The sequence below is a fragment of the Rhinolophus sinicus genome, chromosome 2 (assembly GCF_057876585.1).
Source record: "Rhinolophus sinicus isolate RSI-liver-muscle chromosome 2, RSI-T2T, whole genome shotgun sequence".
In the NCBI taxonomy this organism is placed as follows: Eukaryota; Metazoa; Chordata; class Mammalia; order Chiroptera; family Rhinolophidae; genus Rhinolophus; species Rhinolophus sinicus.
Genome location: NC_142502.1, coordinates 20,352,221 through 20,375,445, shown reverse-complemented (window position 1 = coordinate 20,375,445; position 23,225 = coordinate 20,352,221). Strand labels below are relative to the sequence as shown.

At 36.8% G+C, this 23,225-nt stretch overlaps 1 protein-coding gene across 12 annotated transcripts in view; it reads right to left on the bottom strand.

Annotated features, from left to right (window-relative positions):
- Nucleotides 1-23,225, bottom strand: part of HIVEP2 (HIVEP zinc finger 2) — a 183,935-nt gene that overhangs the window by 57,611 nt on the left and 103,099 nt on the right. The window lies entirely within an intron of this gene.

Below are 23,225 nucleotides of genomic sequence, written 5' to 3'. Positions count from 1 at the left end.
TGGCCACAATTCCCAAAGCGTATCTGAAGGTTAAATGAGGTCAGTTGTCCTGAGGCTGAGACAAAATTCACAATGTAGTTAAAGATCCGTTTAACACAGTGAAAAGAAAGTGCTTATTGTTCTATTAATAAAAGTATATGACTTGATAGACTTGTCTCACTTTATAACCTTTCTATTGATGGTTATACACACTATTTATAAGACCTGTCACTGCCACCGTAAATAAAGTTGCAATGAACATTGGAGCACATATATCTTTATGAATAAATGTTTTCAGATTTTTTGGGTAGATACCCAAGAGAGGGTTGCTGGGTCATATGGTAATTCTATTTTTAATTTTTTGAGGACTCTCCACACTGCCTTCCATAGCAGCTGCACCAATCCAATAAACTTTAATAAAAACAGTTAAAAAAAAAAAGGCCTGTCACTGCTATAGAGCCTTAAATGAGGACTAACAAAACTTATAAATAACTTTTCAGTTTTAAATAACTAGTTTGACCTTACCAGCTATCTATGTTAATATAGTGTACAATAATAAAAAACTATTAGGCCATTATTTTCCAACAATTCTATTAATGTAATCAAAATTGTTAGGAGAGTTTATTTTACTTGAAGGATTAGTGTTCTTTGTTATTGTGATCTAGTTTCTAACTAAACCATCTTTTGATTTATCTACATCTTCCAGTTTCTGTTGTTAAATTTTCTGGGTTCTGAAAATATCATTTGTACTCAAGACTGTATTACACTACATACATAGATGACACACATATTTAATAATTATCTTTAGTGCAGTAAGAAATAGAATGTTATTAAATCATTTAAATTCAATAATTTGTAAACCACAAGATATTTAAATCTGGATGCCTCATCATCAATTCAGATGTTTTATAACAGAACATATATTCAGCTTTTATTCACAATCTTTCCTTTATTATTTTATGGAATGCCTAGCAGGCCCATACTGGTCACTGGAAATGTAATGATGAATAAGATACAACCCTCAAAGAACTTATGAACTAGAGTGAGATAGGGGAAAAATCATTTTACACAATATGTGTGGTCAAGTATGGACAAAGCACCATGGGAGCTGAAGTGAGAAAGTGAGTGACAGTGCTGTGGTTACAGATGAGGGAAAGAAGAAGGAAAACTTCACAATGGAGGTGACCTTTATGTCTTGAAGTATCTGTGGAAGTTCACTTAACAGAGAAATTGGAAATTACATTAGAAGCAGAGGAAATAGCAACTGTCAATGCACAGAAGCATAAAGAAACAAGATCTTTTCTGGGTATTGTTGGAAGCATAAGTTAGGTGAGGAATGATAAGGAGATGAGAGAAATTATGTAGGAATTAAAAAGTAGGTTGAGATAATAAAGTACCTTGTGTAATAGGGTAAGGATTTTGAACTTTATCCTAAAGCAGAAGGAAGATTTCTGACTTAGAAATACAGCTTTGGAAGCAGCTTTGGAGAGCATATTGAAGGTGTGTGGAGCTTAAGGCAAGAACACCAGTCAAGAGTCTACTACAATTGTTCAAGGCCATACAATGAAAAACTGAATGGGGAAGAGGGAGGAGACACTGTTTAAAGACACATTCAAGAAGAAGAATCAACAGAATATGGGAATTGGTTTTGTGTATCAGTGAGGAAGCCGTGAGAGAAAACTCCAGGGTTCTAGCTTGAAATGATGACAGGGGATGGTGGGCTTTTAATGAATAGAGGGAAGGAGGAACAAGTCTTAAAGGAAAAATACAACTCTGGAGATGTTGAAATTGAGGTTTATTTGAGCTACTTCAGCAAAGATATCTAATATACAGTTGAAAGTGTGGAATTAGGAAACTGAGCATCTATTACAGATTAGTAATCAAAAAAATAAAAAGAAAAAAACACTCAGTCCTTGTAAACATGTACAGTAAAAAGGGAAGTGAGGCGCCCTCGGTAGAACTCTGCACTGCAACATTTTTTGGGCTGATGGAGGGACAGAACCAATGATGGAGACATGGAGAAGGAGTGATCAGAGAGGCCCTAGAGAAAGTAGAGGCAGAAGAGAGTGGTGTCAAGAAAACCAATAAAGTAGAATATTTCAAGGAGAAGAGAGTTAAAATGCAATAGAAAAGTCATATTAAATAAATAAAAAATGTCCACTAGAGCTGCCAATTAAAAGAGGGAAAAGGGCATCAAAATATATGGTGACAGAAGGAGAACTGACTCTGGGTGGTGAACACACAATACAATATACAGACGATGTATTATAAAAATGTACACTTAAAACCTATATAATTTTACTAACCAATATCATCCCAATAAATTTAATAAAAAATAAAAAAAATAAAAATAAAAGACCACTCGTACCTGTAACATGAATAATTACAGTGTGCTTGAGTTGTAAAAGTCAGATTCTATTAGATAGGAGGTAAAGAACCTGACATTGCTAATATAGATCAATCTTTAAGAATTTCAGTTATGGAAGGTCTCGTCGGCAGATTACATTAAAATTAATAATAAGTGTAATTCTAAAAATTAATTATGGAGTACTTACTGTCAGGCACTGAACTAAGCACTTTACATGCATTATCTTGTTTCATCTAGACAATTTAGATGACTTCTAAACAGTCTTTCTCTAGTGTCAATTTTAAATCAAATTGCTAATCTTCTAAACAAAATATCCAGCTTCATTATCTATACTTGAAGAATAAGGACTACATCGTCTTAATGCTTCCTTTCTTTTGTCCCATCCAGTAAAATTTTAGGGACATAGTAAAAACTTAATATCCTTTAAAACTCTTAAAAATTATATACTGAGTTCTTGCTATATGCATGACTTTGTATTAGACAATAGAGAAGTGTTTTTTTTTGTTTTGTTTTTTTTGTTTTTTTTACATTATCCATTTCATCCAGTTCTACATAACTTTGGAGGCTCATTGAAGGGACAAGACATGCAGGTGAAAATTTAAATTATAGCTTTAAGCATCAATTAAGTGCCACTACATTTATAACAATAATGTATGAGCTCAGTAAAGGAGAGATTGCCATGAGCTAGTGTTGTGCAAGAAATATTTATGCAGCTGGTTAAAGTTAAATATGGGCTTGAAAATTCTGACAGGTAGAGACAAGGCTTTCCAGGAGGTGGAAATGCCTGAGTAGAGGAATGGCTGTGCATCTCATGAAAGCCCAGAATTCACTGCCAATGATTTATTGAACAAACTCTTCACTCTTACTGTTCTTTTCCCCCCAATTCAGCTCATTTCCAACATTTTTTCCTTCCCCATATCTCCTAAATTCATCTCTTTATCTATATTTCACAAGTACACAAATTCATATTCTGTTCATATTGCATTTCAACTATGACAACCTCCTTATCATTTAATTCAACATCATTAGCACCTGTATGAATCCTCAGGTCTACTTCTGAATTCCCTTCCATTGATCTGGTTTGCATATCAACTCATTCAGGGTTCTACTCATGGTTTCCTAGTACTCTGCATATTCGGACTAACAGCTTTACTCTGTGTCAGAAAAACTTCCCAGACCACCAGATATCATCCTCTACCTCCCAATTTCTTTCCACCTCCCCTCTTCACTCTTTTCTCTTTCTCCTTTCTAACTCATGGCTGTTCTTCCCATGATAATTTGCTCTAAGACCTCCTGTAGTCAGCTGTACATTTCCCTCTTCCAAGCCTTGCCTGGCTCAAAGTCACTATAAAGGCTCTAAATAATAACTTGCTGCTTGGAAGCTATTAATCACGTACAGAGAGAACAGAGCTGACTGGTGGGGGGGGGGGAGAGAGAGAGAGAGAGAGAGAGAGAGAGAGAGAGAGAGAGAGAGAGAGAGAGAGAGACTGAAGAACACCAGCATTTCCTTTAGGACAGGCCACATTTTTGTTCAACTCGAGTTAAACAACATTAACAAGGGCATGTGTGGGGACTTAATCCAAATAGAGGCAGATATGTCTGTCTTTCAAGCTATCGTTTGACCCCAGATTCTAGAAAATAAAATACAAATTAAGACTTTGGGGGCCTAGATTTTTTTCCGAGATTCAAACAATGCAGAGGTCTACACATTTTATATACCATGTAATAGTACCTTCTTTTTTTAATCACTTGGTAATTAACCTGATTGACAACCCTAACCAAAATACTAGGGCTGTGGTTGAGAATACCTTCTGGTTGTAGCCATAGCTAGAGAAGACAAACTTTCATTTTCAGACTCCATTTTCTCACTAAATTTGACTTTGGCTGTACACTGGTCACTTGACCTCTCTTCTGAGAAGACTGGTAACAATTAAAAGTCCAAATTATTCTATTTCTAATAAGCATTAAATTATTACTATTAATGTAATAAACAGAAAGAGCCTATGTGTCTTAAGCACTTTTCTGAACACAGCAGGCATAGAGATAAATAAAACATTACTGCTAAGATACGAGATCCTCAAAACTCACACCTTGAGATGTAACCATGGAAGGGTAACACAATTCTAAGAGTAAAGAAAATTACAAAGCAATAGAACAACACTAAGGGGAAAGTGAAAACAAAACAAAACAAAACTCTGCCTTGAGGCGTCGTAAAAAATGTGCAATAAAGTGATATTTAAACTAGATCTCAAAGGAGGAAGGACAGAAGAGATGATATATATATATATATATATATATATATATATATATATATATATATTAAGCACAGACTATTTGCCAGACACCAGTGACATATTATCACCTTGTTGCCACCATTTAACAGATGAAACTGAGGTAGAACAACTAAAATCATTTGCTAAAATGTCGCACAGCCAGCTTCAAAGCCAGCTATGTATATTCTGTTCAGTGTACATGCCTCCTTCCAAGGACAAGGAAGCATTATTCAAGTGGAAAAGGGAAAGAATTATTATTGCTACAGTTAAAATTTCTTAAGAAGTGCCTCTTATAAAATCTTTATTCATAATAAATTAACACTTTATGGCAGTAGCTATAATTTTCCATCTGTCCACAAAAAGCTTTAAAAATCTAGTCCTATGAAAAATGCTGGGGGTCCAAGGTCACTGAAGAGGTTTGTGAAACTTTTAAAGCTTTACGCAAAATGTTGTATATATGTATTTTTCTGGGGGAAAGGGTCAGAGGCTATTAACAGAGTGCTAAAGAGGTCTATGAACCCCTCCCCCAAAAGAGTAAGAAGCACTGATCAACAGAGAAATTTGCTAGGTTTTTTAATGTTGTCAAAAAAGGAAAATAGATATGTAAAATTTAGTTTCATATATAAGGAAAGACACTTCATATGTAACGGAAGAACAGTAATATATTCTATTAATAATGTAACAACTTGATAATGAGACATCGAAGTGACCCCTTCCCATGTTTCTAATAACTACTCAGGATGTTAACAGTGAAAGGATCATTTAGAAAGCTAATTTCCTTTTCATCATGCTTGTTAAGTGTTTACTTTAATTCACATCCTGTGTGACCCTATGGGAAAATTTTTAACTAATACTGGGGAAAATCCCATAGGGTTACACAGGATGTGAACTGGGCCTGTGCTGAACTACCTTTGGCTTGAAAAATAAAATTAGATAGGTGAGTTTCACTTTCTGTTTGTCATACGTTCCACTTTCTGGTTCCCAAAGTTTAGATTCATAGCCTAGCTGTGTTTCAGAAATGGTAGCACAATAAAAACCCAGAATCCTTACTCTCTTTTTAAGAAATGATTTCTCGATGTTCTGTAGCAAAATCTTTTCTGCAGAAAATGCCAATCAGTAGTGCACACACATCACGGAGAGCCTGCGGGAGCACTCCCGAGTGCTCCTCCATACCTGTGCTCACACAGTTCAGCTGTCGTTTTCCATTTCCTGTGGAGAACACACATCATACCACTTCCCCTATAGAAAAAAGAAAGCAGCCCAGCTTAATTGCTGATGGAAACACTGTCATAGTTTCCACTGGCCAAGCTTGAAACCATTACTGATCTAACCTTCATTAATTTTTCCACAACAATTTGCAGAAATGTCAGGAAGCAGCTGCATGAAAACTGATTAATTATTCTTATCACTGCTACTTCACCAAGATATATATATATATATATATATATATATATATATATATATATATTCAGTTTAAAAATAAAATTTGGGATTTTTCTGTTTGATTGGTATTGGTGGTGGTATATCTCATCCTGAAAAACCCAGATCTATTTTTGACAGCTTCCAATGGCCCAAACATTTTCACATCTGGAGGAGGTCCCATGAAATTTGGGACAGCATCCATGAAGGAAAAGATTGCTTCCTGCCGATTACTCAGTTTTATCTGTTTAAACAGACGTTAATGAATTCGAGTCTTACAGCAACACTGCATTTATTAGTCAATCACAGAAGCTAAAATTCACTTCCGAAATGTGAATTAGAAAATCAAGTGCCCTTTTCTATTTTTTTCACTTTTTTTTTCTTTTCTCCCTCATCATTTTAGTTTTAGCTATACCATCTGTCTCAACCTTTCAAATAATGTACTGTGCATGGCTGGCAAAAACAAGTGGAACAGTACACCTCATAACCCCAAGTGCGCAGCCAGTGAGCATCTATAAAAGTGGTACACAATGCGATCTGGCCATCTGGGGATAACTGGTTACAGCAAGCTTAGCTTCTCCGCCAGCACTCAGATTTGCAGACTTTTAACTAGTTGGCAAAACATCAACTAGTGTTCAAGAAGAGAAACACTAACAAACATTTTTTTTTCAAAACACAAGAATTCAGATATAAATGTTCAAAGGTGTGCTTGCCAATGTTGCTGACAAGAAGGCTTCAAAAGCAAAGATCAAAGCACTGTCCACGTCCTTGAAATGGAGACAGTGAATCCAAATGCAGCACTACTAAACTTTTGGGGTATGAACATGTTTTACTTCTCCATATTGCCTGATTACATACAAGCAAGGAATTGAAGCCGAGCAGACTCTGAACACCATAATGCAGTACATTTCAGAGACAGCTCTGAGACGCTGGAAAGAGTTCTTCCTAGCACGGCATCAAAGTAATCCAAAGGCTCCTTTCACCCCAGATATGGAGGTTCCTAGTCAAACCCCAGATCAAAAAAAAAAAGCAGAGATCGGACAACAGTGGTATAAGGCACTGATGCAATAATTGGACATGTAGTATAGTGACCCAGATTATAGGCTCTGGATCCAGAATCCCTATTTTGAAGCCCATCTCTGACACTTAGTAGACATAAAAATCACTCCAGGCATTACATAACCTTCCTCTGACTTACTTTTCCCATCCATAAAATGGGGATAATAATGTTGTTAGATTTTAAAAACATAGAGTGCTTAGAAATAGCACTAGGAAGTGAAACATAAACATCAGCTATTAATTCTATATTTTCTGTTGATATTTCAGGCATATGTTTGTCTAAAATGAGGAGGAAGTGATGTGGCAAGCGTTCCTAAATTAATTTAAGAAAGCCCACTGGGTTGGCTGAAAGACTCTCCCTGCTCACATGGGGACACGAATATTGCCTGAAATACCACCATTAATACTGGGTCAAGCAATCAGAGTTAAATATTCTGTTTTCTGTCAACCCCCTCAGATGTCTTAGGACAACATGCTTTGTGACGTAGGACCTGGGGCAAGCACTGCTGGAGATGACCACACCTCACCCCCGGCAGCAGCAGGCCTGGAAAGGAGAGGTGGGAGGAAGGCCACCACAGGCTAGGGAAGTGCAAACAAAGAAGGAAGCTGACTCGGCCTTCATCATAATCACAGGGCTTGCTGAATAAGACAAAGGAGCTCATTCTCCTGGCACTGAGACCGGGGTTGAGGTGCCAGGAGGCCACACAGTGCAAGAAGGACACCACTTTTCATTCCTGTTCCACCGGGTGACCTTAAGTAACTCACTACACTCTCTGAGGCCTTAACCTTCTGCAGTAAAAGATGGCTTTTCATCTAAATAAGAGCTTCTCAACCTTCTTCCTGCCATGAACCCATGTGTCAGTCTGGTGAAGCCCGGAGAATCCCTTCTTAACAAAATGTTTTAAACTATGTAAAATGAAACACATAGGATTATAAAGAAAACCAATTATAATGAAATATTTACCTCAAAAAAAATTTTAAACAAATTTGTTGACAGTGATATATGTGATTCTTTATTAAAAATTAGAAACAAGATATAATGAAGGATAATATCCACTATAATTTTGAGTCATCATAATCATAAAGATACTTCGAGATATTAGCCACAACAGTGATGTGATATGAAAATATCTGTCATCTCTATGGGTGCCAAGGGCACAGATACAACTAAAACCACTTTCATCTGTTGCGTACATTAATTATGAAGGGGGTGCTGAAGTTCAGTTACAGGTTAATAAAAAGAAAGTTGTAATTTCTTTCTTAACCAAATTCGCAGACCTTCTGAATTCTACCCATTTGTGTTTAAGATTCCCATCCAGGTAAATAATTATTCCCTGTATAATTCTAGTGATCTAGGATCATTGACTAAATTGTGTTCCTGGCTCCCTCCCTCCACAGAGGATATTCACAAAGGTAACTGGAACTGTTCTATCCTTTCCAAATGGGTGGAGGAAAACAGATTTACAGGACAGAAGAGTCTTTCCCCACCCCATCCAAGGGAAGAAGGGAGTCCTTATTGATTTGGAAATGAGTTACCCAAACACTCCCGGCCTCCCAGCCTACAGGCATGTACATATAAAGTGGCTCCAACACCAATTAACCACAGCTCCTGTTCCAGCCCCACCTGCTCTCACAGGACCTCCAGTCCCCTTGAAAAGTCCCAACGAAGGATGTCTAGGATGCCAGCAAGGGAGACTTGTAAGAGCCCACAGGCATTCTGACAGCCCGTCACAACACCATCTGTCATTTCTTCCTTCCCGAGCCAGCTCCCTCTAGTGTCCTCAGAAAGGAGCCCCTCTGCTGCCTCTGCAGATGGTGCCCCTCATGAGAATGCTAATGCCCACATGCTCCTACAACCAGGGACGCCCATACATCTAGGCAAGAGGGGTTCTTGCCTTGGGTTCCACACTTGAGAAGGCCCACATACCACAAGCACACACAAAAGAAATGTACTGAAAACTATATGGGGCCCTTTGTCACTGGCATCCAGAGGTCCTGTAGCTCTAATGGGCCTAGCTCCTCACTACGGCTTCTCCACATCCGTGCCTAATCTCTTTGCTCCAGTCCAAAAGTGACTGAGTCCGAATACCCTGAAGCTTGGTAGGTTGTGACATTGCAGAGTGTGGAGTTGGACACCCACAGAGCAGAACAGACGTGGGCAGCATTCATGCTTAGGTAGAAGAAGAGGCAGAGTACCTGATTATTTTTCTCGGATGGCACCAGTGCAACAGATTCTTGTGTAACAAAGTGTAGTTAGTGCCAAGCATCCCTTTTCTTGCTTTTCTTAGTGCTCTGATGAGTGGCTCTAGAATGATTAATGAATTAGCACTGTATTTTTAACATCACAAATGGTACCTGAGGAACATTTTGCAATTAAATAATTCTTATTAAATTTGTGAAAATATAAACTGCATGAAGCATGAAGCTAATTCTTTACCTTAGTAACAAAATGAACATTGAACATTAAACCTACACGGAGATTTGTTTCTATTAAAATATTTAAGAATACAATACAATTTCCAAAAAATATATTAAAAAGCTTCAGCTTTGTTTAAATAATTTTGGATTTAAAATGCTTCATACATTTATAATAATACCCATTATAATAGATTTGCCTTTTAATTTTAACATGTAATTCCAGATATTTAATAAGAAAAATAGCTTTTTGAAAATAGTTTTCAAATTTTTACTTATTCTAATTTATTGTTGATGAAAATACATTGATATTTTGTCTACTTTGAATGCAATTACAGTTTATTTTAATTCCCTCAGGTCACAGAGAAAGAGCATAAGTTGAGATCTTGGTATATATAGTTTCTTTTTTGGAGTTCAGAAACTTAAAAAAACAAGGGAAAAAAAGCACTAGGAAAATCTAAAATCAGCCAGCCTGCTTAAGTTTTTAAAGTGGAAACAATAAAAGTAAGCCGACTTTTGTCAAGCATGACTCATATAAAATTCACTAACAGGACATTACAAATTATTTAATGAAGATTTAATTACTGTTCAAAACCATAAAAATGAGCCAGAAAATTATTCAAGAAATCCCTGCAATTTCATATTCTTTACCAATAAAGAATTTATCACGGATCAAATTAAGAAGACTGTACTGTGTTTCCCCGAAAATAAGACCTAGCTGGACAATCAGCTCTAATGCATCTTTTGGAACAAAACCGGGTCTTATATTAATCTTTGCTCTAAAAGATACATTAGAGCTGATTGTCCAGCTAGGTCTTATTTTCAGGGAAACACCGTACATTCTTCGTAATTTGATCCATGATAAATTCTTTGTTTGTAAAGACCTGGTCTTATTTTACTATAGTAAAATATAATAAAATAAATTTTACTACAGTAAAATATAGTAAAATATTTACTACAGTAAAATATTTTAGTATAGTAAGATAAGACCGGGTCTTATATAATATCATATAAGACCGGGTCTTATATTAATTGTTGCTCCAAAAGACACATTAGAGCTGATTGTCCGGTTAGGTCTTATTTTCAGGGAAACACGGTATGTGGGCCTGCTTTTGAACTCTTGCCCTGGAGGCCCCACAAATATTGGCAGTAACAGCTAAATCACAAGTTGTGTTTTCTTAATGTCCAAAGCAATTCTCCTTCAAGGCTGTCATGAAAGCAGTTTCACCAAAGTTTTTGCCTCCAGTCTTACCATTCTCACAAAGTTTGTTGCAAATACCTTGTCACCATGTAACACAATGGCTCAGATCCAGTGCAAGGAACTGGGAAGACAACACTTATACCCTTCATTGCCCATCTTGGAAACCCTTTGCCCCATCTCAGCCAAAGATAAAACCATAGCTAACTATCAGTGGGTGATAACACATACTTGATGTGAGAGAAGAGGCATTCTGCAGCTTGAGTGCAATAAATTCCATGTGTTTATAGACAGAACCATGTACTTGGTTTACCCGTCTTCATCTTTATTCTGTGCCCTCCCTGCCTCAGAGGGCTCTTTGGGCTGCATGTGCTTTGCCATCTCCACACCACTTATACATCTTGCACATCTCCCTATCAGACTAATTAAAATTAAGGTCTATTAGGAAAAAGAATGGTCGCGAAGGCCAAAGAGAATGAAGCAGGCTTCAAAAAGCAGCCTTTCGCATTTTTGCTCATTATGCAGATCTTAAACTTGGAGGATAAATCTTGTAGGAACTTTTTTTCAACAATTTACATGAGCACAACGAATGTTTTGAATAGAGCTGTCCCTTTCTACTTAGAAGTATAGAGGAATGATATTTCCTAGACATCTGGATTAAGGGACTGACTCCTACAATAATCCATATCAATTTTTGTTTAAAGATCTGTATGGAGTCTTCATTTTCATGTTTTAAACAGTGAAAGGATTTGAGAGGTTTTGCAGACATATATACAGAAGTCTATATATATCCCCAATATCAAGACGTTTGTGGTGAGATCAGGGAGGGTTGCGTTACTTTGCCCAAGATCTGTAAACTATTCTATGAGATCCAGGGCAAGAACCTATGTGGTTTCCTAAAGTTTCAACCAATGAGTTTTTCAGTTAGTTACTGCTCCCTCCCCACCAGAGGTAACTAACCCCACAAGATGTTTATGTGCAGCCATGTAATATTGGTATTCTTCAATTCAGAGATCACTTATAGACTTGGAAATCATTGAGTTATCAACAGAAATCCTTCTTAGAAGTTATTTTATATATTATTACAAAATATATAACCTCAAGCATGTCTAAGCATAACAGACATAACAGAAACTACACAGAACATTTCCAAACTTAATTCTCACAGATATCTAAAAGAGGGTTTGAGTAATAATGTTATTACAAGTATAAAGATTTAAAAATGTGTTTTTAGAAAATGTTAACTAATTTCATCTCTGCTGAGGAACAATTCACAGTTCCCATCTTAAAATGGAATTAATTTATTTCAATTGGATTTTTCCATCAGATTTCCAAAATGCATCAAACATATGCATGGGCATATTAAAAATAATAAATGATTATAATTCTAGCAGTAAGTATTTAAAATTAAGTAATAAATATCATGAAATAAATGTTCCCTTCATCCACTGGGTCACCTCTATATTCTCAGCAAAATCCTATGTGAACAGATCTTATATCCCATATGCTGTACAGGCCACCATGCTGCTCTCAAAAACACAAGCTTAAAATATCTGATTTAGAAATTCCTTTTCAATAGCTGAAACTATCTCTTTAAAATAAAATGCCTCATTATAAAATTCTTAGTTTAGAAGAAATGTCCATTAGATGTGTGTTTAAATAACGTAAGAACAAAAGCTCCTATGAGGACTCTGAATATCTCTATTTTTACTGAAACTGGTAGAAAAGTTGTTGACAACTAACCAAAGTATTTCAGCTCTTTTTCCTACCAGCTGGTAAAGTTTCACAACATGTAAACTTAAAAGCACACACATAGTTCTAGATATTTTGAAAAGAGGGTATCCCTTTGACATACAATGATCAAAGAAAATTTTACAATCAATTAATCAATAATTTATCAAAATGATGCTGTTATATATCTCCTGATCTGATAGCAATTTTCCATCTACTTACAGTCACCTTAAATTTCTATATGTTGTTTAGTCCCTCCTCCATTAATACTATATTTCCCAGTTAAAACATTTAGTCAATTTTGCTTTCATCAGAATGAAAGCACACAAGTCATTGGTCGCCACCCTTCTATCCCTATTCTGAATAAATGAATGAAAGAGTGAATGAATGAGTGATCTAGATACATATATCAGACCAGTTCTTGTCTTCTCCTTCATGGCCACAGATATAAGGTGCAAAAAGATATATATGCTTTCAAAGGCAATACAGGCACAAATGCATACTATTTAGAAATTAGTAGAAAGTGAAATAATTTTTTTCTCTCTAAAATTAAAAAAAATCCACATAAACATTTTATCTTTGTTGAATAAATACTTCCAAATTTCAGTTAGGGCATTCTTAAAATATGAATAGTAAACTTCCAAATTAACGTATAATTTAATTCAAGTATTTTTAGTAAGGCTACAAAACATATGTTAATATGTTCATCAAGTCCAAAAACTCAAAATTTGTATTTTGACATAATAAAAATTATTGTATTTATGCATACATCATGCACATATATTTTTAAATTTTCTTTGGAAACAAAAGAACTCAAGATTAATAGTTCTACGGCAAAGGTCCCACGGGTTTATTAGTTCAAGTTGAATTTTTGAGTATTTAACATACAGGTTTTAAACAAGGTAGTATGTTACACCTGACCCTAATACTCATGAATGTGTGCTACAAAGCAAACGGGTTAAAAAATGTTTTCTGATAAGCATAACCAAGCTGAAAGTAAAACAGGGTAAATCCTCCAAGACACAAACCTATCAGGTACAGTTGCCAGTTGGAAGAAAAATAGAAAATTACAAAAATGAGGCAAGGAGAGATAATAAATAAAAAGGAGGAAAACAAGAAAGTTTTACCCGGCAGGACATATTGCTACACTCTCAGAGACAGGCCTAAGTCAGTCTCAATGGTCCCGCCCACTTCTGAGCTGGATTGCTGGTTGAAAAGATCTTGACAGTGCTTCCAAAGGTAGAAAAACCTTTGGGGAATTTGGAGAATCCCCTGAGGATATTTTGGATATTTACTTGTACAACAAATAAACATACTGACCCTATCTATCTCAAGGCTTCTGATAAGACAGGGGAAAGGCAGCCTGATAAAACATCTTTCCAATTCAACTCTTAAGGAAAAGGCATCCCAATCCTATAAATGTAAAATCTAATTTGACTGTAATGCAATTTCTTTAGAAGCTCTGAGGAGTCCCACTACCATTAATCTAGATTCTTGTATTCTAGCAGGTTGAACATATTTTAGGGTTCACAGCAGCACAGAATAGCTCTGAGGGGTAAAAGCAATAGTATATAATATTCACCTCAAAAACGTACTTTCATCAAGCTGTCTGTGCATAAAGCAGGCAAATTTACTTATATTGGCCAGTTGCCTGTAAGAAGAATGTGTTTTATTTAAAATGTTGCACGTCTTTTCTCTACTTTCCCCAGCCCCTGGCCTGGAACACAATAGGAAGTCGGTAAATGTTTACTGAGTGATCCAGTGAGAGAATGAAGGAATGAATACACACATACTCACACATACCACACTCGCGTACTATTACACATTTGTGGGGTTAAGGAGAAATTGCTTCTCCCTCCATTCTGCTACCCCTTTTAATTGCTCTCCTTTCAGTCCTTTTAAATTACAGGGTAGTCTCTTATAATTTTAAATTCCTCTTTGTAATACTATGTGTGCCTCTGTGAAAGTTCTTTTACTGGCCCACTTTGCTGTAATAATTGATTTTAAAAACACACAAAAATCAACTAGGCATAACCATGATATAAATCTCACCCCTTTACATTCTATAGTAATATGCTATTCATCTTAACAAAGCAATTTTTAAAAATTTTCTCTAAATTCTATTATTATTCCTATATACTAAATTGTTAATAATATCCCTACAACCTCCTGCTGGATTACTGTATCCCTGCCCTGTTTCCTGGGGGTGAATGTAACACGATGTGCCTATATGACTGTATATCTGTTTACTGGCACATAAATATCCTGAGGACTGGAAAAAAACTGGTGTGTGTGTGTGTGTGTGTGTGTGTACGCACTTCCCTGGATTGTTCTCCATGGAAATCTCCCTCCACATGGGAAAAGAGCCAAGGAGAGCCCGAGGACTTCCCTGACTCTGAGCCAAGGGTGTGGCAAATGTGTGTACCACAATCAGCTGGGTGCTAAGAGAGAAGGAGGGGGAAGGAGGAAGGAGGAAGCAGGGAGGAAGGGGGAAGCTGGTAATAAGTGTTGAAATCTTTACCTTCGGAGAAAATAATCTAGGAATCTAACAATTTTGCAATATTTTAAAGTTCGCAGACTTCTCAGGACTAGCACATTCTCTAAGACCAGCCAAAGCACTAGGATCTATTGATGTTTATATCAACTTGACCCATCCAGGAGAAATCACAGGAAAGCTCGTCCTTTTCTCTCCCTGAGGCAGTTTAATGATATCTTCAAGAGAAGTAGTAACCTTTAGAATGTTTCCACCCCCTACCCTACACACAAGTCTACAAAAGTCATCCCATAATCCTTAAATTGCGAAATGCAGCAGCCCTTTCTTAGATCACAACATTGGTGATGACTTGGTAGCACTTTACACTGTTGAAGATGGAGCTCCTTAAAGCGAGAGCTCCCAGCTCAGGATCTGCATACAGGAGGCACTCAGTAAGAGCTCTTCTCTCTTTAAAATTCCTCTCCCCTTAGTGTGGGTATTTGCCTCTCTTGGTTTTCCAGCTACATTTCTGACAGCTAAAATATTTTGGAATCCTGTATCTGATCTCAAGGTTGACGTGTCATTTCCCCGACATGCTTCCCCACTTTTCCAGTGTCAGAATTAAGACCTCCTTCCTCGAGTTCTCATAAGCGTTCTCTCTACTCCTGTTATTGCACTGACCATGATCTGCTTTGGATTTCAGTTAATTGAGGTGCATATTCTATATCCCCAACTAAATGTTCAGCTACTTGGAAATAGGACAATTCTAATTTTTCTCAGTATATACCTGTAGCACGAAGCACAAGGTCCTGTACATGGCTGGTTTCCCACAAATGTTGGTTGGATTCTAAAGCTTACTGAAATTGTTAAATGGAATTGTTAACTCCTTCCTGTTTCCCACCCCTCGTGTAGCCAATCACATGCCAGATTCTATACACAGCTTAGCGACAGTATCTCTGCCATCTGTTCCCTCCTATATATTCCTATTACATCCAACCTAGTTCATGGAGGCTATCCCAATAGTTTCTGAAATTGACTACCCCCGGATATTTTCACCTCTTATCTGTGAGGTGAGGAGAGATATATTTCAAAAATATAGTCCAGTCATGTTACTCGTAGCTCAAAAGTGGGCAATGATTCTCAAATGTCTAACAAACTGGTGTGCTAATTACATATTCAAGGTCCTCTATACTCTGTAGGCCTCAGTATTTTTCTTGTCTTTTTTTCATGTCTCCTCTCCACTTACCAACAGTTTGTCCCAAACACACATGTTACTTTTTGTTCCATGATAACACCCACATTATCCATCCCATCTCTTTGCCTATGTGGCTGTAACTCTCTCCACCTGTCAAAACCTTGCCCATCTTTAAAGCCTTCCTTAGGAAACACTTCCTGATCCCCAAGTCTTTCCCCCCACATCACCACAAGAAAATGCATATGATTTCTTTCTCCTCTGAATTGGCAACATTTTATGTATACATTTCTAAGAGTGCTGCTTAGGTTTCTTACATCCAAGTCCAGTATGTACTAGTATTATTTCTGTTTTAGGTTTATAAGCAAGTTAAAGGCTATAATGCAGACTTACTCATGACTGTATTCCTTCAATCACTAGAACACTAAACTTCATAAGGCAGAAATGCTATAAATATTCATTGCATTTAACCGAACTAAAGCTTTTACGAATCGCCAAAATGCTCAGGTTCCATGTAAGAAGGAAGGGGGCTCAAGCCAACTTAGTGTTGGCTTCTGTGATGATTGGTGTTCTCAAAATTTCCACTTAAAGCTGATGACAGAATCAAGCTCTGCTAGTCAATGAATAATTTATTTGTGCACAAAACATTCTGTTAATGGAAATCTTTTTATGGCTCAAGAACTAAAATATATTTACTGCCCTATAGTTATTAAATGTGTGCTTTAATCATTAGTATACAAGGTAATGACAAATGATAATTACAGGACCATTAGAAGCTCTTAAATTGATTTAATCAAGAATGCCTCTTCTAAAATTCAAAAACTCCTCAGTGGATGGGAATGGGGGTGGATTATACTGGGACCAGCCAACTCACTGCTACCATCAAATTTAAGAAACTAAGGATACTGTTGTTAGAAATACCACCAATTGAAAGAACCACTTGAGGTTCAAATGACTTACACATTTTTTTTTTTTATTTTAGTGCTCAAGTAGAAATTGCTCTGCTTCCTTGAACAAGACTGCCCCAATCAAATATATCATAGCGGGGGAGAAGAGTGTGTTTTTGTGCATTCCCCAAATTTTCCAGCCTGCCAAAAATTGTTCCTGTGCTGGGCTTTTTCAGCAAGTCCTGAGATGACAATGATCATGCTCCTCAAAAGGAAAAGAGTTATTTTGTGCGTGTGTTTTTATTTTAGAAAGCTGCAAGGCACACCTCTGGCTGCTGCGAGTACTCTGACAAGTACACATGTTCCTGACGAGGTGACTTTGTGGTGGATTTTGGCAGGGGTAAGGTTGAGGGGGAAAAAAATCCTAAGCTCTTGGAAATACTTAAGGAGCTGGAAAAACAGAAAAAGGAAGACTCAGATCTTCCAGTAAATTCCTGTTTCCAACTATAAACCCTCATGAAAAAAGAAAAGTCGAGTATAAGATTTTTATCTACTTTTATTTCAACCTCAACTGGTATACAATCACATTCACCACTCTACTTCCCAAACCCTCTTCTCTCTTTCCCTTTTTCTATTAAAGTAACATTCAAACTCCTAGGCTCAAAGCCTGGCGGCATCATTGACAGTGTTCCCCTGCTCCCTACCCCAGAAGTGCACACACAAGTGCACACACACACACACACACACACACACACACCCCTCTACCTAATCTGACACTCCTACATTGGCTTCCTGCACAGTCTCCCTCTTAATCATCTGTGTCCTGTCAATCCTATTGCCACCACTCCAATTCAGGCCCTCAACACCTGCCATCACACAACATCAGGAGATCAGAAGGGACTCTGGGTCCCACTGACAAACTTCTAAAGGACAGGTCTAGGCACTGTTCCCTTGGGTATATGGAATCCAAGGACAATTATCAGAGCCAGTGACCCATGGATTATCAGGAGAGTCTTAAGGAAAACAATTTGAGGTGAAAGTAGCCATAAGGGTGCCATGATGCAAAACCTACAATTTGAGGAACTAAGGAAGAGACTGGAGGAAGTTAACTCACAAAGAATTCTCTGTACCTGGGATGCAAGTGTTCACGAAAGTTTTCTAAACAGTGCTTTCATCTGTGATGTAAGTGTGGGAGGAGAGGTAAAGGGCACAACATGAGGTGACAGCTCCTCTGTGAATGAATATAAGTGCCAACTAAATGGCTTCTGTGCTTTCAGGAACTCTGGCGCCCACTCACCCCACCCTCACCTCTACTCCCACGCCATCCAACACAACCTGGCAGGATCCACGTACGTTAAGTACAGCTTTGATTGATTACATCACTCCTGCTCAAAAATTTTCAGGGGCTTCCCACCACCACAGGCCAAATTAAATGTATACCCTTCATGCTGAAGTCAAACACAGCTGTACTACACATTCACATTACAGCTACACCTGTATCTCCCAGGAAGCCTTTATATTCAGAGGCCATGTTTCATTTTATTTCATTAAATCTTTTCAAAGGTCAATGTTTTTGTTCCCATGGTCAAAACAAGGACAATAAAACGTCCTTGTAAGGGGAATGTAGGGATTTTTGTTTTGTTTTTGTCTGATGGGGAGGGGATTATTGCTATTTTACTTCAAGATGAATATTTCGCATTCAAAAAGATCACTAAAAAAATCACATAAATGTGTCTTATGGCTCTGCTCTGGATATTTAATAAGTATCAGGCTTGCTGATTCATCTCACTAATATGATTAAAATTAAATCTGTGCCCAGGTATCAATTTGCTGTCCCAAAATAAATTATAAAAGAAAACTCACAGCCAAATATTTTTTATTAAATTCAACAAATATTTATTGCATATCTACTATTTTGTGTCAGTCACCATTTTTAAGGTCGAAGAGAATACCAGTAAAATGAAGACATCGTTTTTGCCCTCACGCAGCTTACAGTGCAGCACGTGAGATAAAAACCTCACAAAAGTCAGTTTACTATAAAGCACGAGAAGAAAAATACAAACAAAAAGAGGCATGAGAGCAATGTAAAATGCTGAAAGGATTCAGAAAGAAGAGATAAAACATGAAGATCTCTAAGTGGCTGATTTTTGTCCAATATCCAGCTTAGTAATTTATGATGAAAACTATAACTGCCATGGGAATCAGAATTCCAAGGCCCATTCTTGATCTATAAGGATGTTGATTGGAGTTTATGAGATTCTCAGAGCGATTGGGTGAACTTAACAGTTAATATCATCAAGGAAAAGGTGCAATACCTGCAAAATTCCCTAAAATTAGGAGAATTGGTTCTTCCTCCAAACTCCAACATGGCTTCTGTTTCCTTATATGAATAGAGGGACCACGTCAACAAAGCTCCAATATCTGAACACTGCCAGTCAGCTAGACCGCTGATCTGGCAGAGAATGACACTGCTGGAAGAACTAGAGTCGGTTCTGGTTCTGTGACTCTCTTGGACTGTGGCTTTGAACAAATCACTTAGTTGTAACCCCTCATGCCTCCATTTCTTCATATGTAAAACAAAATGTGAGTAACAGCTACATAATAGTTATTGCCTTAAGTGAGATAATATAACATGGAAGCCACTTGTAAACTGTAAAGCATTACCCAAATGGTTATTCAGGTCATCACAGTAACAAAGCATAAGATTACTAAGTTTCACCGTGTAGGTTTTGTGTGGTAAGTAAAAGATGACAGGTTCCCCCACACAGCCATTCTATACAGCAAGTGAAAATAAGGAAACTGAAAAGAGAGGCAGAAGGAAATACTATGAAATGATATAAAAGCAACCCACAGTCAGTTTTGCAGGTAGCTACAGAATGCGTGTGGAAAAACATGTGCTTTGCTCATACACTGGTTTAATTAATGCCTGCCGACTGAGTGATGAGTACATAAATGAGTAAAAGCGCTGTCGGTATGAATGAATCGAGGTATAGCCAAGCGAAATGCTTGGAAAAGCAGGGACAGTCAAGTTTTATAGAAGAGTTAGGAAAGAAAATAATTTTGAAAAAACAAAACCATGTAGCTAATAGTAAGGCACTCCAACTCACAGAAACTGCGATGGGAGAACCTACGGCAGTCCTTACAAGCAGAGCATAAGCGTCCACAGGTTTCACAACAGTATTGTAATAATCAGAAATACTGATACCCTCTTCAGTTATCTTAAAACACAGAGGCCCCAAACAGAAGGACTGTATGCCCCTAAAAAGCTATAAAAATGACCCTACGTAAAAGGAAACATTTTGAAAGCCACAGCACCTTGCCGTGCCTAAGGTTTACTCTGAATTAATGTAATAGGAAAAGTTGTATCAAACCCACAGAGGACAGAGAGTCGATCTCATTTGTAACCTTATCAAATCTTTATAAGACCTGCTAAAATATGTCCAAATAGGAAGGATTTAGAAAGCATTAAAAGTTTTCCTCACTGTTATTTTCCACATTGGTGTAAGAAATAACAAAAAAAAAAAGAAAAAAAACATACAAAGGCATATCAGAAGAGAAAGGAGCAGATGGATGGATGAACAATGAGTCTGGGAAATCACAAAATCCAGCAATTTCCACAGAAAATAGAGTAACACATTTCAGACTTCCTAATTTAAAGATTTTGATAACTTCTGACTCCAAAAATTACTATCATAACTATGCAATTATCATCAAATTAATTAGTGCTCTGAAACCTGATTTCCTCAAACGAATATGGGATTTTGAATTCTTACTTTTAAAAGATTAAGTAGCTACAGTACAGAATCTGACGCTGCAGAATGTGCCCAGTGAATGTTAATAGTTTTCACTTTCCTTTTTATCTTTCCTCAGCTTGAAGAAGAAATACCACTTACATAATTCTTAAATAATTGCCTCCAATGCAATGAGAGCACATAAATCTGCACGTGAGATTAAAAGTCCATAGTCCAGCTAATATTGCCTTAAAATGAATAAAGTTGAAACCAGTCAAAAGCACTGGCTACTTGAAGTAAAATGGTAAGACATGAGGAGTCACATTATTATAAAGATAACATAATTTGGATCAACTATCTTTTACAAAAAGTACCATAAAAAGATCATTCTAATCATGAGGGTTTTCCTTTTTTATCTTGCTGTTTTCTATTTACTTCCACTTTGGAGTGGGGAAAATTGGACCAATTTTTTAAACATATTATTTAGAAAAAAATTTTTTCACGCGGGCTAATGGTCAAGGCCAAGTTCACAGATAAAGTCGAAGAGCAGTTGTTGATTGTGCAAGGCATACACATCATGAAAAAAACCTTACCAATTTCATAGGAAGTGTTTCCTTACCAACACAAGTATTTGGTTTAATTGAGAAAATGTACTCATTGCTACAGGTTATGTACACAATGAAAGGTAAAGAAACAGTTACATGATCAATAAAATATAATTATTGTTATGCTTAAACAATGATTGTGACCATTAGCCCTATCAATCACTATCACCATAATCATTACTAGTTACTGAGTCCCTACCACCTGCCAGGAGTTTAATCCTCACATAACCTTATGAATTAAGTGGCATCCATATTTAATTCAAAGAAGTAATTATTTTAAAACACAGTGAACCCAATGAGCTGACTTAACCAAAGGCTTCCAGAATTCAGTGTGATAAACAAAGAGAAGGCCAGCTGTACTCAATGTCCAGGCCATACCCATTCTCAGGAGGCACGTACAGAACAGTCTCCTAAACGTAATTTACATTAGCTCCTGCCAAACAAAATTTAACTGTAACACTGTAGGGTACTTTGGGAATAATTGTAAAAGCCAGCCTTGCAAGTAGATGGAAAATTAAATGTGGCAGACAAAGACATTTAAGTTAGTGGCTCAGAGCATTAATTTTCATCTTCTAACATCTATTATAGCTATTGAAGAAATTAAAGCTTTGCCTTTAAAACTCTCTTTAACATTTCTCTTCCTGATGGGTTTTTCATCTAACTGCTTTATATCCCTTTAATTATCCAAAAATGTTTCCGAATGGGACCATGTGCCCATAACAATGGAAATTATTGGTCACAAATGAATCTTGGGTTATGAACCTTACAGGCAAAATAAGAAGCCTGGGGTTTCCACACTTGATATTTCTACACTCACCAAATGCTCAAAAGGGCTACACTAGCAAATCCAGGTCCTCAAAGGACATTATCTTAGACAAAGGGCAGGCAGTTTTTGTCATTGCATGTAGTATGTAACTGTGTCCATGAAAAACCACCTGACCTCATCGTGTCTTAAGATGTCCACAGGTAAAGCAGACAGTATTATTTTGGTTTCGAAGTCTGCTCCCCAAATGATTATACACTTTCCTTTCTTAGTCAGTATCATCCGTTGGGTTTTAAAATAGCTCCACTTTATTCAGAGGAAACTTGAGTAACAAGCTGCACAGTTGAGAAAGAGGAATAAAATTTAGTATTTCAGAAACTCAAATCCTGTGACTTAGACTAGGAATACAATTTTTTTCTCTCTCAATTTTCTGGTACTGTGTAAAGGGTTAATTAAAGCATGAATGTGCCTGAATTTTAAAATAAATAAATAAATTACCAAACCTTAAAATCAGTATCATTTAGTCTTCTGATGCCAAAAATCTGTTTGACAGAGCAGGTTTCACTATACTGACATTTTAACAGTAGCCAAAGTCCTGTTCCCACTAAATTCTATCTTGGCAGCACCGATAATTTTCTAAAAGCTTAAACTCTTCCTAGTTTAGCGTTCTCTGCCTCAAGAGCTTTCTGCAGAAACACTGCAACAAGGAAGTTGAATTGAGTGAGTCTTTAAGATATCTATTCTTATCAGAAAAGCCAAGATTTCTGTTAAATGAGAATGGACTAAAATAACAGTTACTGATTTACTCAAAATGTTCATTATACCTTAGATTTGAATCTGACACAATACAGCACAGTTACACATAAATATCTTACTAAAAGTAAAGCCTGATATTCTCACATTACCTAAAGATTACAACAAGCAAATAATCTTCCAAACAGTAAATAAAAGGACCTGGTTTCAATCTATAAATGACAACATGTCTTAATCTTCTCATATTTCAGTAAGAACTGAAAAAAATACAATAAAAACTTAAAAACATGTTCGTCTAGAGAGCATGCCAGACATCTTTCACAGGTTTAAGGGCCTCAAATCATTACTGTCAAAAATTCATATAAAGCTTAATATTTTG